We start from the raw sequence: 9,527 nt of genomic DNA on the forward strand, positions 1-9,527 counted from the left end.
CGATTAACCAGCATTGAGTTGTGATTATATCTTATGGATTGGTTGTGAATATCTTTGTAATTATTTGTTAATTATATCGACCGTTGATTAGGTGAATTGTCGGTATTGTTCCGTTATTTATATGAAGTTGTTGTAATATGTGTGAAGTGTTATTATCTTTAATAATCAGTAATAATCATGATATAGGTGTATGCCTTGTGACGAATATTTTGTGAAGTAAATGATGATGATGTTGTGTGATGTCCGGTTCATTGAGTCGTGTACATTTGCATATATATATTGGGACGGCCTAGATTGGTAAATTAGTGACGAATGCTTATGCCTTGTGCCTCTGAATTGGGCAATTGGTGACGGGGGCTGAATCTCCGATTGGTACCACATGCATATGCATAGTTTGAGTCGCATTCGAGTCGCATACCGAGTTGCATTCGAGTCATTGTTATGATGTGTGGATGCATAGTTTGTGAAGTTGAATTCATTTGATATGGATTGTTGATGTGTTGTAGATATGATGTACGTGAATGAAACATATATGATGAGAATGTGAATATATATGTATTAATGATATATGTGTATAAGTTGGAATATATGAACCATGTTGTTGTCGTGATGCAAATTGCTTATATTGAGAAGTGGTGAATTGTGTATGATCTTATCTTGCTATATCTATTATCATACTTTCCTTTATAATGTCTGATATCTCAGCTCTTCTGCTGATGTTTCCCCTACCATGGGAAATGGACAGGTACTCAAGTATATTTGTGGAAGTTTGTAGTTTCATCGTGTCCAGTTGGTGTGTCACTCTGATACGTAGCACTCGGGGGGTTGTCTATATTGTTGTTTCTATGTTGTTCATATTTTAGTTGTTGATTTCCAAATTGGATAGTGAGAAGTACTATGATGTTTGAAGTTGTTTCCGATTAAATATGATTTTTTATAAAACCGAATGTTATGATTCCTCTGTATATTAAATTGAAGTTGGTTTGTCTAAGAGCTGTTATAAGTTGTTTTGTGCTTCTCTGAGATTAAAGTGTTATGTATCTGTTTATGAGTTGTTTATATGAAGTAAATGTGATATCCCAAATGCTTGTTGATAGTTTTTAAAATACTTTGATTTCTCGCATGATATTTTCGGGTAGAAATTGGGGTGTTACATCGCGGGCACCCGCCTTTCCTATAGCGGGAATTCTAGAGGTCAAGGACGGCTGACAGATTTTGTAGACCCGAAGTGCATTGAAGGGCCATCGACCCAAACACAAGAAAAACCAAATAGAGGGAGGCGTCGTACGAATAGGGGAGCACTACCAACTCGTGAGCCGTCTACACGAGTTACTAGACCTCCTGCGTGCGGATCGTACCAGGGTCACCCGCGCTAGGTCATTCGAAATTTTATTTATGATTAATGTAATTGTACTTTTTTATTTAATATAAATTACTTGTTTTTTATTTTAATATAAATTACTTGTTTTTTTATTTATATTATTTTTCTAACTAATAAATTAAAGTCAATAAATATAATGTACAAAATAGTAAAAAATAATAGGTAGAAAAATTGAATAAAAAATTTGAAAAAAAAAAAGAAAGGAGGTGTTGTCGGCTGTCGCTAGGGGTGGCGACAACACCCATTTTTTGAACATGCTCGCCAGACCCAATGGCGACATCATTAAAGAGATAGTGTTGTCGCCACCCCCTGACGACAACGTGTAAAAATAGCAAAAAAAAAAAGTGGACATTTGAGTAAATATTTTGAAAAATTGGTTATTTTTGAAATTCTTTTTTAAAAACTGGTTATTAAAAAAATTCCTTTTTTGAATTTTCCATAGAACGATACCGCCACATGTATACATTCTTTAATTTGATTGGTCAAGAATAATTTATTTATTTAATTACATGCACATAATTTAGTGTAACTTAATTTTGTTAAGAAGGATATATTAGAAAGTTTAGTAATATCCTCCAAATAATAATCTATTCCAATTAGTTAGTTGCTCATAATGTTAACACAATATATTTTGGCTCAAGTATTCTAAGAGCATCCACACCCATACCACCCAATTTGGTGGTATAAATGAACCTCACTTGATATAATATATTATTTCACACTTCTCAATTATTTAAACCACCTAAATAAAATTTGTAAATATCCATACTACCCATCTAAAAATTTAAAATGGGTCTCACTAATCACACAATATACACTAAAAAATTGAAAAGCACCGTAGCATTATTTGGATATGGTGGTTATTTAATACTACACCATTTGCATTCAATTATCCATGCTATTCTGACACAAGTGGTACATGTGGCAAATACCACCCCCTATATTTATGCTCTAAGTGATTGAATTTTGATACGGTCAGTAAATATATTTGACGAAGTAACTAAATATTCAAGTTCGGAGTCAACACAGAGTAAAATTGTTTTGGTCGGTGAAGTAGAATGTGAGATCCAGCTATCTTGTAATAAACTTAGTCAAATAATATCAACAAAACAAAAATAGTAATAAAACATCACTTGACAAGGATAGCTCACAACTTTGAGAACTTTATAATCCATACCTTTACTTTATTTTACTTTCAATCTAACTTTATAATGCAACTTTGATTCTCTATTTTTGTGCAAATTAAAATTTTAGCTCTCTATTTTGTACAAATTAAAATTTGTTTCTTTTAACATTACGGTTCGCAATTTTAAAGATTTTTTACTTACTTGATTTTAAAGATTTTATTTGTTGACGTGACTTAAATATTGGTCGGTACATGAAATTCTAGTAGTTATTTAAAATTCACATATATATTATAGTATTTTAGACTCAAACTCGAATGTCTATATTCTATTAGTTAAATTAGAACTTTCAAATATATTATTTAGTTATTAGTCAAGTAGATAAAAAAATTATCATATAGATTAACAAATGCTAATGTATTGATTGTTTAGTAGAGAAAAAAAGGCATGACTTGGTCAAAGTCAATTGTACATATACTAGGAGACATGATTTCATGTGAATATGTTTGTGTAAATATACTGTTCGTGCTTTTATAAATTGTTAGCAACGGTATGCAAAATATTTGATCGTGAGGCCTAAATTTATAATCAAATTTAAATCCATTTTAAAATTTTGAATATAATTAAATAATTATTAATCAGTTTAGTCATTAATAATTTGGTTATTTATCCATATAATTTGAATATAATTAAATAAATATTAACTGGTTAAGTTATTTTTAAATTCAGTTATAATTCGGTTATTATCCAAAATCTAAAATTAATTCAAATATTTTAATTCAATTATAATTTTTTTAATTATCAAAATTAAAAAAAATTAAAACTGGATAACTGGTTATATAATCATAACCAAATTTATAACCGGTTTTATAACCAGTTTTGATTAAAATATGGTTATACTTATAAATCCAAACCATTTAAATAGTTTGAAAATGGTTATGGTTTGGTTTCTAAAAATAACCAACCATGCACACTCCTAATTGTTGGAAGAAGGAGAGTGGGAGAACGTTAACAACATGGGAGGCTAAGAAAGAATCACTAATGTGACAACGCTGATTGATAATAGTCATGGAATGAGGCAAACATCTGTTACATCAACATTCTTCTTCACTTCATTTCTGGATGAGCGTAGGGCTAACGACATGTGTGATGAATTCAAGGAGTACGGTGACATTGATGGGGTAGTTATTCCTTCAAGGAGAGATATTTGGGGAAGAATACACGGGGTCATTAGATTATTTGATGTGAAGAACGATAGAGTGATAACTACCAAGTTAGACAACATCTTCATTGATAAGTAGAAGAATTTCGTCAACTTACATAGGTTTCAAAAGAGGCGATATGAAGGGAATTTTAGGAAACACGCTTTGGGAAGAGAGACTAACAAAGGGGAGGAACTGAACAAGCACTCAGATTGGAACAAGTTTTTCAAGAAGGGAGAGATGCACGACAACAACTATGGGATTCCATATGGTAGGAAATTCAGAGACAATGTCTTACGCTCATGTTACAATAACACTAAAATACAGACAATGGGAAGGCTTGATAGGGTTCCAAAACCTAATCTGCAAAGACTAGCTAAACATTCGTTTGCTTATTTCAAGTTCAAATTTGATGATGAAGATTAATGGAGTTGGTCCAAGAAAGATTATGTAGGGGTGGTGGAAAACACATGGATGATGTATAATATCCAAGACATTATTTACATTGAGGGTTATTTCGCGATCCAAATGACTCTGTTAGGATCTAATCTATGTTTGCTTGAAGAAAGGAAACGATGAAAGCTTGTGGATTTAGTTGTCATTGGAAGAGATTGGTTAAGGCAGTGGTTTAAAGAGATCAACAAATGGGAACCCAGTGATGTGTACTATGAAAGAGTTACGTGGTTACAAATTTATGTTGTTCCTTGCCATGCTTGGAATCCTAAGTTTTTAGAGTTTATTACGAATCCAGTAGGGACATACATGTGCTTCAATGATGGAACAATAGACCAATCTAAAATGGATGTAGCTTGGATTGTGGTTAGAACTAAGTGTTATATGGTTTTGAACAAGGCATTTAATGTTAAGATTAATGGAGAGGTGTTAAGATTGAAGGTGGTGGAGGATGCTCATGGGCCTTTGAGGATCAACATTCCGGCGAGGTTCGAGGTCTAACAAGACCCATAAGAATAAAAAGAATACTACGAGGATTAAGTCGGTGACAAAGAGCACAATTCAATGTTCAAGGAAGATGATAATGATAAGCTTATTTGTATCATGGAAACGTGTTCAGAACATGGGAACACTGAAAAGGTAAAAGGAACATTAGTTATCTTTTCACCAAAGGCAAGGAACATTGGGATAAGGAAAGTCATAGGTTTAAAATGTGGCAGATGTTGAGTCAGCGACTGTTGTTACCTATGATACGGTAGAAAATTTAAATAAGGCTTTAGTGGTTCCATCAAACTCTTTGCCTTTGGCGAATAAACATAAGTTCAGCAGGTATATGCACGTGGAGAAGGTGTCCTCTTGCTTGGAGAAATCTAGATGAAATACTATATCACATGATCAAGGTGAGTCAATTAAACGCCATGTACAATAATATTTGTTGAGATTGATTTCATGCAGCTATAAAAATGGAGTTTTCTTAACTGAATCTGAGACACTTCTGTCCTCTTGTACTCAGTTTCCTAGCATTCTACTTTCGGGCAGCGAACTATACCCTTTCAACATATGATCAATACCTAAATCATCGTTACTTTCATAAATGACATTTCGATAAAAACGTATGTTCTAGAATAACATTTAACTCTGTTTCTCGTAATAAAAAGATAGATGGTTCACTTTAAATTTGTCATGAGACAATCCTCATGACCCTTAGTCCCTATGGAACTACTCACACATGATTAACAATAAAGCAAATAAAGCTTACATGGAAATTGCATACATGATCAAAGAAAAACAATAATAATGAAAAAAATAAGAACATGGATTAAATAAATAAAGAATTTGAATAAAATAGCTCCAATGGATTCTTGAGTACAACACTTGACAGACAATAAAGTTGCAAAGAAATAAGCTTGGTAAAGTAAACAAAAAACCAGGGCATAAAGTTTCTTTCTCCTATGATTCATATGCCTTTAATAAGCTTTCTATCATTAATACCAACATAATTTCATATAATGATCAACCAAGAAATGTTTCTTCCGGCCTTGTGCAACACTATCCATGTTGATTAACATTGCTGGGTGGTGTTGTTGTCTGAAATTTCTACTCAGAAAAGGCTGGTGGTCAACACGGGTAATGTTGATGGACACAAGAAGGGAGTGAGGGTAGCTTTGTGCAACACTGTCCGTGTTGATTACCACTTTTAGGTGGTGTTGCTGGAAATTTATACTTGACGATTCTTTTTATATGTATTCTTTTATGCCTTTACTTTTGTTTTGTCCCATAAGGCACATATCACGTGAAAAGCAGAGGAAACACACAAACATGCATAAAAGTAGAAAAACAAGGATCAAAATGAATAAAAGTGAATGAAAAAAACCGACATAACAATGTGAAAACCACTTATCAAACTCCCCCAAAATTATTTTTTTCTTTGTCCTCAAGCAACTTGGCTCGCATAGACAGAATTCAAACAAAGTGAATCAAGAGGTAAAAGCTGATGAAAATGAAACCACAGGTACTCATATGTGAACCTTTGTCTAGATCAGCTAAGGATCAATTCTCTCTGTACTAGTTTGACACCACATACATTTTAAGAACACAAACCATAAAAATACAGACCAAAGTCTTCCTCCTTAGACACCAATTCAACTATGGTTTTCTACATAAATTTCTTCATCTGATTTTCTTTTCCTTTCATTCAAAACAATCAAATTAAGGCAATAAGATAATGATATTCATCACATACACATGAGGTTAATTTAGGGCAACTTATTGTGGGTGATTTGAACTTACTCCGACTATATACTTTTTATAATTACCCAACTTAGTAGGTGCAATTTCCTTTTACTCCCAATACTCTATTCAAGAACAAAATGATGATCGAAAAGGTTGAATTGTTGTTGTGTTGCGGTGGAAGAAGGTTCTGATGCACTAGAGAATGGGTTACTTACAAAGTTAGTACTCCAATGCCCAAGTCAATGAAATAAAATGAATAGTGTGATATCAACGGAGAGCGAAATTCATACATGAAAAATAACGGTTAATCCTCTTTAAATAGGAGAGTTTGTTAGTAATTGAAATGTGAATGTAAGTGTGAGGCACAAATACCCGTTAGATTGATCTCGACGTTAGAGATGGCTTTTCTGATGAAGTGATCATAAGGTTCTTGACAATGAATTCACCCATCCTTATCTTGATTTGTTGTTTCCCCGTGTTGGACGTTGAACAAGGACCTCCGAACATATTAATTATTTATACAAATCTCACATCAAATAGTGAAAAAAAGTGAAATATTAATATAAATAAAAAAAGAGTTAGTTTAAAAAAAAATCACAACAACTCTAAAAAAAATAGCTGTGAAAAAATTATAATCGAAAGAATTTACAGTTTTTCGTGTAAATAGTTAAAAGAATTTGCAATTTTCTCGTACTAAAATTGTAACTAAAAATATTTACAATTATTTTATAAAAATAAAAATTATATGAGAGTGTTAGTAATTTTATCATTGCAAAGTTATAGGTTGAGTAATAAAATATTTTTGTAAAGATATTGTGGTTGTGAGGAATTGTAAATATAAAATATCATATGACAATAAATTTGTGAGTTGTATTTTTATATTTTCTTAATTTCTTCTACTTCTTTTATTTTGATTTTTTTCTACAACTCATATACAAGTTTAAAATTTCAAATTTAAATTTGAATAATAATTCAATTCAACACTATTGTATTTGTCACTTGAGCTTCATAGGTATTCCGTGCTTGTCAAAGATTCAATTATAGGTCTATTATCTAACCTACTCCACTTCCATCATACCCATTTGAGTTCTTTAAATGGGACCCACTTAATTTTTTATATTATTTTACACTTCCCAATTTTTTAAACAACTCATTTACAATTCTCAAATATCCATCTAACTCATCAAAAAATCTAAAATGGGTCCCACTACACTCCACAATATATTACATAAAATATAATTAAAAAATTAATTCAAATATATCAAAATACATTAAAAAGACATACCTTCAAAATAAGGTTAAAATAAATATATACTCCCTCTGTCCCAAATTATAAGAGAAATTCTATTTTTTGATTCATTGAATAATTAATGTATCTGGTTCATATATAGAACAGATACATTAATTATTCAATGAATCTAAAAAGTGAATTTCACTTATAATTTGGGACGGAGGGAGTATTAAATAAAATGATACATGATACAAATAATTCATCAAAAATTACATTAAAAAAATCATAAATTAAAAAATGCATCACTAATACGAATTATAAGAAAAAGATAAATTTAAAACAATTTTTAATTATTGTCATTCTCATTACCAAAATGTTGCCATATGTGTTCTATCAAGTCTTGTTGAAGACGCCGATGAATTTGTTTGTCACGAACATCAAATCTTCTACGTAGAAACTCTTGAAAATCAATATTAGAATCATTCGGCAATATTGTTGGGTCATTGCTCAAATGATCATAAGAAAAATCAAAATTTCCACCATATGTGGCACGTTCATCTTTAACAATCATGTTGTGTAATATGATGCATGTATTCATTATGCGTTGGAGTGTGTCTAAGTGCCAAGATCGTGCTGGATTACGTATGATTGCAAATCGAGATTGAAGAACTCCAAATACTCGTTCAATATCCTTTCTTGCCCCTTCTTGATGTTGGGCAAACAATTTTCTCTTATCACCTTGTGGCATCGAAATACTTTTCACAAACGTGGCCCATTCAGGATAAATACCATCTGATAGATAATAGCCCTTGTTATATTCAGTATGATTGATTGTATAATGAATCTCGGGAGCTCGTCCTTGCAGAACATCGTTGAAGACATTTGATTGGTTCAACACATTAATATCGTTGTTTGAACCCGCTACACCAAAGAATGCATGCCAAATCCATAAGTCTTGTGAAGCCACTGCTTCAAGCATAACAGTTGGTTTCCCATGATCACCTCGAACATATTGCCCTTTCAATGCAACTGGACAATTTTTTCATTCCCAATGCATACAATCAATGCTCCCTAACATGCCTGGAAATCCTCGTGCTTCTCCCATTCGCATTAGGCGTTCAATGTCTTCAGCATTGGGCCTTCGCAAATATTGTGCCCCAAAGATGCTGATCACTCCTCTTGTAAACTTATCAACACATTTTAGTGTCGTAGTTTCACCAATTCTCAAATAGTCATCTACACTATCAGCCGATGTTCCATAAGCTAACATACGAATAACAACAGTGCATTTCTGTAATGGCGAAAGACTTGACCTACCAGTTGCATCAACCATCATTCGAAAATACTCATCATGTTGTCCCAGAGCTTCAACAATACGAAGGAACACATGTTTATGCATTCGGTACCTTCGACGAAACTGCTCATTTGTGTATACCGGAGTTTCTGAAAAATAATCATTGAACAATCGATCATGTCCCTCTTCACGATTCCTCTCTATATTCCTTCTTTGACTTCTAGGCCTTTTAGAGCTTGAGGCTTCTTCTTCCATAAACAGCCTCACAAGTTCCTCATCTGTATCATCATTCATAAAATCCATGAACATTTTTGCAATGTGGGAAGGATTAGAAGGATCCATGTGAAAAGAAGTTTGATATAGATGAAGATAATAAAAAGTTATAGAAAATGAAAGAGGTAGTGAATGAAAAGAAGTTTGATATAGATGAAGATGATAAAAAGTTATAGAAAATGAAAGAGGTAGTGAATGAAAAGAAGTACTATGAAAATTAGTGTGCATGTTAATACTATTTATAAGATTAGTTTGTAACGGCTAGTTTGAATTTGAATAACGGCTAGTTTGACTTTGAATAACGGCTAGTTTGACTTTGAAATAACGGCTAGTTTCA

General features: G+C 32.3%; 1 pseudogene; it reads right to left on the bottom strand.

Moving 5' to 3' along the window:
* Nucleotides 1-7,969: 7,969 nt before the first annotated feature.
* Nucleotides 7,970-9,259, bottom strand: LOC131607671 (uncharacterized; annotated as a pseudogene).
* Nucleotides 9,260-9,527: the final 268 nt, after the last annotated feature.

This window comes from Vicia villosa, linkage group LG5 (genome assembly GCF_029867415.1).
Source record: "Vicia villosa cultivar HV-30 ecotype Madison, WI linkage group LG5, Vvil1.0, whole genome shotgun sequence".
In the NCBI taxonomy this organism is placed as follows: domain Eukaryota; kingdom Viridiplantae; phylum Streptophyta; class Magnoliopsida; order Fabales; family Fabaceae; genus Vicia; species Vicia villosa.